General features: G+C 33.0%; 1 protein-coding gene across 1 annotated transcript in view; it reads right to left on the bottom strand.

The window, feature by feature from the left end:
- LOC136833789 (uncharacterized) overlaps positions 1 to 3,640 on the bottom strand; it is a 336,866-nt gene extending 333,226 nt beyond the window's left edge. The window contains exon 1 of the mRNA XM_067096046.1: positions 2,614 to 3,640. The gene's annotated coding sequence lies outside the window, so the exon portion shown is untranslated. The remainder of the gene's footprint in view (positions 1 to 2,613) is intronic.
- Between the last annotated feature and the right edge of the window lie 3,274 nt (positions 3,641 to 6,914).

Raw genomic sequence — 6,914 nt, 5'->3', positions numbered from 1 at the left:
GGAAGATTCACCAGAGAGGGGTGAGACGTGATCACTTTTTAACAATAAAAACGGTAAACGTTTTAGGCCTGTACAGAAACGCACTATATATATGTATGTATATACAGTATATATATAATATATACATAGATAGATAGATAGATAGATAGATAGATAGATAGATATATAGATAGATAGATATATATACAGTTATATATATATAAATATACATTTACCTTTGTATATATATATATATATATATATATATATATATATATATATATATATATATATATATATATATATATATATAATATATAGATAGATAGATAGATATATATACAGTTATAGATATAAATCTACATATTTACCTTTATATATATATATATATATATATATATATATATATATATATATATATATATATATAGGCTATATACACATATGCATATGTATGTATGTTTATATGTGGTCCTTTTATGCTTACATATTATTCATATACATATCCCCCCCCCATCCCTTCCCCTTTCTACTAACAAATACCAACGGCGCGTTTTTCCAGAACTCAATAACGTCTGTTGTTTACAAAAAAAAAAAAAAAAAAAAAAAAAAAGGAAATTCCATTAGCCCTCCTATGGTGAATGCACGCAATAAGCAGACGACTTTCTGCCATGAAGCCTTTGGGAGCAATATGCGCGTTTACCTCTGGCAAATTTAGAAACGACGAGGAAAAATATTAAATAATAAAATGTGAGCAAAATTTTCATCTATCGTGGTGTTTTAGAACGTTCGTGTTTCCACGGTAATATCGAAACAGACTCTTCAGAGATGACTTTTACGCTAATCGTCAAGTATAAAACGATCAATGATATGTGTCTATTTATGAATACATATATACATATATATATATATGTATATATATATATATATATATATATATATATATATATATATATATATATATATATATATATATATATATATAACGTCTCTGCAATACCGGGCAGAAAACAATGAACTTTGAAGCCCGAAGTATTACTAATCTACTTCACTATACCCTTACAGAGGATCGGACAAATGAAATAACAATGAGAGAGAGAAAAGGTGCCCAATTTCATAATCGTAACTTGGGCCAAATACAAGACTCAACTACCAATTTTAACACCCTTTTTCTAGTCTAAAATAAAAAAAAGAATCAACTGTAAAAAAACACAACAACAAATAAAGTTTTAGGATAAAAATTACTGATAAAACATCATTTAAACCCACTTTTAAGATATCTGCAGTCAATCCACTCATAATGAATTTGCCAAAATAATAGTTTTATTGTTTTTTTTTTTCTTTTCTTTCTAAAACCCACTACGCTAGAGATTGGATTTCGCAGTATAAAAATATGATTTCCAGTAGAAAATCAATAAAGAAACAAAATAAAAGAGAAATTTTTTTTCCCGACTTATTAGTGGAAATAACCAAACTTAAACGTCAGTCAGAATAACATGAGCTATTGTTGGTATACCTCACTGACTGGCAAGCACAAAAGCCCATTAAAAATATTACTAGGTTACACTCTGTTGACAGTAAACAAGGAAAACAATTTCGTGAATTTTAACAACCGAAATATATATCTAGCATTCAAAGACAAGAATACAATTTACATCATTGAAACAAGCTGCCTAACTCATACAATGTTAAAATAAAAATCACAAATCATATACTAGCCCAATTCCCATCACCATCATCTCTAAAAATCATACTGTCATGTAACAAAACTCTACAGCTAAATTTCCATATACCATATATATATATATATATATATATATATATATATATATATATATATATATATATATATATATATATATATACATATATATATATATGGCATTTTCATTTTATTACAATAAAAGAGCATATATATAAAACTACTGCATATCTACGAAAATATTTCCCTCGGAAAAAAAACACATACTCAAACATATCTACACTGGTGAAAATATGTAAAAAATATATGTGTGTATACATAATCCACAAAAGATGAAATGATGATAAAAACATGTCCCATTTCAAGGCAAAGAAACTCATCTCTAAGGTTCATCATTGTAACACCGCTAATTCATCAGCATAAACATACACAAGGGTCAAAGAAATAATAACAAAATAAATATCACATCTTTTCTCCTAAATAGGCACAAAGTTGAAATTAAAAGATAAATAAATGTGCATACTCAAAATGAAATAATCAACAAATGAAACTCACTCATAGATATAAATCTGAAAATCAAAAATTATATTCATATGTATTCAGTCTGATAAAATTATATTTCAAAATAGGTTATTAAGTATCGATTTCAAAATATTACTAATTAAGAAATGCATTTCTCTATTAGACCGGAAAAAACTATGGTCTCTTAATAAAATACTGACTTCTACTAATAGAAATAATTAGTGTTTCTTGTATCAGTCCATTAAAATGAAGACTTCAAAATATCGTTACTCTACTTTCTCAAAAATATGCAAGTTTTCTCTATGGCTAGATAAAGCTATTAAAAGATGCCTTTCCGATAAAATATATCACATGAAATAAATTGCATTTTAATGACATTATAAAAGAATTCAGTTATATATATCCCTTACCTGCGTTCCCACTTCACTTATGCATAGGATTTCCGACCATCACGGCAGTTTTTCTTTATATTTTTCAGAAATAAATGGATTGGTCTGATAACATTCTCTATCGTCGTGCCTCGAAAATCTGTATCGGCGTCAATCGGGCGTTAAAATTTCTGTAATTCTGCAATTTTTGCAATTTTGTAACAGCGAAGATTTTCGCCGGCCGCTGCAAATTCAAAAATTCATTTTCAATTCTTTTACGGCTTTGACAAAGATGAACTAAATTGACCACAAACAAGTTTGCCATGACAGGAACAAAGTCATGTTTAGAAACAAATCTCGAACGAAGTCTCGACGCAAAGTTAAAAAATTATCAAATTATGGAAGGGAATTTTCAAACTATTCAAAATATAAACAAAATAAATTAACTCTGACTTGTCAAATGTATTTCAAAAGATCCACGCATCAACACAACCCATCAATCCACTTCTTCCGAATGACTAGAACACGGAATCACTTTCCTTTGTACAGACATGGGCTAAATACTTTCGGGAATTTCCAAACAAATAATTATCACCACAAGAGTTCTCCTCACTCGTCGATCGCATCAGCGAGTGACACTACTACAATGTGATGTAAAAAAAAAATCAAGTCGGACACATTCACTCAATGCGTTTTCTCTAGCATATACGGAGTTCCCTTCGACGGTTTCTTTTCCAGTTTTTCCTAGTTCTACTGGACAACAACAAAATATCTAACCGAAAAGAAACAAGAGAGGAAAAAAGTTTTTTTAGGCCATGCGCCCCTGTTCTTGTCCACGTGAAGGTTCGGGCGGCCTAAAGAGTCTAACACGGTACACGTCTTAGCTGGGCTGTATCACCAGCCGCACTGAGAGAGTGAGGCTCACTGGCCCTGGCTGGCTCTCCAACATCTCATCCCCACATTCGCCTTCTCCTCCTCTAGCTCCCCCAGCCTCTCTTACGCCGCCACCACCACCACCACCAACGTCCTTTGATCATCCCCTCCTTCAACTCCCACAAAACTCCACCCACTTTAATATTAACTCCGGAGGAACCATAACTGAACGTTAAGTAAATATAGCATTAACTTTCGCGGCTCTCAGATTCAGCAGAAGGATCATCTCAGCGCCGGGGTAACAACTAAACGAAAACGATTCAGCCTCCCAATTTTCGACCAGATAAAAAAAAAAAGAGAAGAAATCTGAAAGTGATTAATGACGTAAAGTGCCACTATCAACCTGGGCTTTCCTTCCCCCTTTGCAACGTTGTTAAATGAAGCAGCGTGCTCAATTTGCCTTCATCTTGCAAGATCGCAGGCAAATGGCGGCCCAAGGAAGGCGTAGGAGACAGAGATATTAGGGTTCAACGGGAGCGCCGGTCCATTTCAGAGAAATTACCAAGGAATGGGGCGCGTCCATATACTGGAAATGGGCGAGAAATTTCCTGTGGCAAGACATCTATAATTTAGCAGGTTCAAACCGCAGAGTTGTTGAGCGTTCAAGACCTTTAGTTTTTCAAACTAAAACTAACCACAATTTTGTTCAGCATAAAAGCCTCTATATAACTGTGTGTATAAGAAAGAAAATTATAATAAACAATACAAATAAATATCATTAAGAACTGCGGGAGAGAAGAAAACTTCCTAGACTTTAATACAGTTAACAGCTGTCTTGTAAAAATTATAAGATGGAAAATGGGAGCAGGTTATTCATCTACACATGCAACCATTAATATTGTGCCTATTGCTTTCCATAAGAAAATTGCCCATTTTTAACCTCATACCAATTAATCGAGCCCGTATTTCTAGTGCAAGATTTTAATGACATTTCGCCTACTTCACGTCAATCTGTGCATGTGATTACGCAATGGAAGAAATTTGGTTCAGAGCTGGGAGGAAAAAAACTGAGTTTATCAATAACTGGGTTATTTTACCCGTATAATCAGATAACAGAAATCAGAAAGGTCAGGGGTGACGTTACAAAACGTTATGATTTATCGTCTATTCTTAGTCTCTTAATGCAAGTCTCTTTCAACGCAACAAAAAGGAACACAATGCTTCTGCGTGAGCATTTGTGCATGAGCCTAAAACTTCATCTCTTTTTGCTTTCATCTTTCCTTTTTGTTTTGTATTCATTTTAAACAAAGGCTCTTACTAACAGACGTCAAAATATATCACCAATATTTCAAAGCACCGGGAACGTTGTTTTTGCAGCTATTTTTAACGGCGATGATAATTATCCTTATCATTATGGAGTGGATGTGTAAGTCCTTTATAAAGCTTTGATCGTTCATCATTTATCGGCTTAACGTATTCCATTTCATTTGTCCGGACTGTTTACGGTTCATGTTTTTGAATCCAATAACGTGAAAATTACCGGGTTCATACACAATACTACAGCTGACAGAGAGAGAGAGAGAGAGAGAGAGAGAGATTCCCCGAGTTCAGATATGTCAAATGCCTTTAAAACATCACGGCAAACTGGGTGGGGTCTCGTTAATGCAGAACTCGCTATAATGTGCTAAGGATTTTCAGTAACAAAACATTACAAAAAAATACTTTTGAAATACTTATGGATGGAAAAAGGCAGATACAAACACAAACACATATATTGATATTACATATACATACAAATACATATATACAAATAATCACACACAATGTATATATGTATATATATATATATATATATATATACTAATACATATATATATATATATATATATAGCATATATATATATATATATATATATATATATATATATGCTATATATCTCTTATATATATATATAAATATATATATATATATATATATATATATATATTTCTTTATTATTGGGGTCATACATCATATGAAGAAGGTATCACCCAGAAAGGTACAGCCATCTGGTTCCTTGGGAAATCTTCAGGGATGAGGTTCATGGCTCTCTCTCTCTCTCTCTCTCTCTCTCTCTCTCTCTCTCTCTCTCTGGATCGTGAACGAACTCTAATTGCAGGGAATTTCAATGGTCTTTGCCGCTCAATGCACCTAAACAGGAGGCTCATGAGCAGCCTATTGGATCTCCTACAAAAACTGGGCCATCTACCTCTTACCTCTATCCAGCACCTAATTGGTGTTACTCTCTTCGTTACTCTTCAGACTTTCAAATTTTACACTTTTTTCACCAACATATCTTTCTTCATATTTTCCACTTGACTCAGCAATGGATAAGAACTCTCAGGATCACCCTTTCTAAGCAATGGATAAACGTATTACTATTTCTAAATATGACTCCACATTATTAAAGTTTCTTTTATGTGTGGATAATGTTATAATAACATGTTTATGTGGATGGTAGTTTCATTCGTCTGTCGTTTGAATATAAACATATCCCATCATATCTAGCAAGATAAACCGAGCTCAACAAGGTCCTTTACTCGAATATATGTAAAGTCAAGGATGAAACTTAGTTTCGTATGAGTCTTTTCTTTTACATACATTGTTGACGTTCTCCTTGATAGATGTGAAGGGATGATTTTGTTCAATCGATAAGGATATGCTACCACAATATGTTTATATAAATCAAGTAGAGTTAAGAGAGCATCCACAGAGAGCAGAGAGAATGTTTCATCTTCTGGATTTGCCATAACCTGCTTTTAAACTTTGAAGTAAAGTTTGACTCGTACTTTCAGACAAAGCAGGGCAAAGCAATTCCCGTATCCAGCTCTTCACAAACCCCTGCCAGACGTTGCATCTTAAGTTTAATCCACTCAATCAAACTCTCGTCATTGAGTTCTGTTGGAATCTTCTCTACAGTCTCCATCTCTAAATACTTACATTTGAGTTTTACTAACGTGTGCATTCATTTTTCATATAGTCCATATCGTCGTCTCTAATATATATATATATGTTGTTATATACGCTATATATATTTGTATTTACAAAATTTACTCCATAGTACATGAGGAATCCTGACGAAAACATAATCATAGACTCGTCATATAAAAATGATTGATGATAAACATAGCTCTGAAAACCATATCAAACGATATATGTATATGGAATATGTGTTTTCTTGCGTTGCAGATACAACGCCTGCATTAAATTCGCCATATCAGACAATTCTCAATAGCCCATCATATTTTTACTGTTCGACAGTAAATTTAATACCAGCCTCATTTAATGCAACCTCGTCTTGTGTCTCACCGGTCTCCTCTTTCGTCCGGAATATGTGGTCATATTGGGTGTTACTGCTTGTACCTCGTTTAGGTCCTTATACAACATTTCCTATACCGAGAGAGAGAACCATTTACTTTATACAGTCCTG

The sequence above is a fragment of the Macrobrachium rosenbergii genome, chromosome 52, assembly GCF_040412425.1.
Source record: "Macrobrachium rosenbergii isolate ZJJX-2024 chromosome 52, ASM4041242v1, whole genome shotgun sequence".
NCBI classification, from domain to species: Eukaryota; Metazoa; Arthropoda; class Malacostraca; order Decapoda; family Palaemonidae; genus Macrobrachium; species Macrobrachium rosenbergii.
The sequence above is the reverse complement of the archived record's forward strand: the minus strand, read 5'-3'. Positions and strand labels throughout refer to the sequence as shown.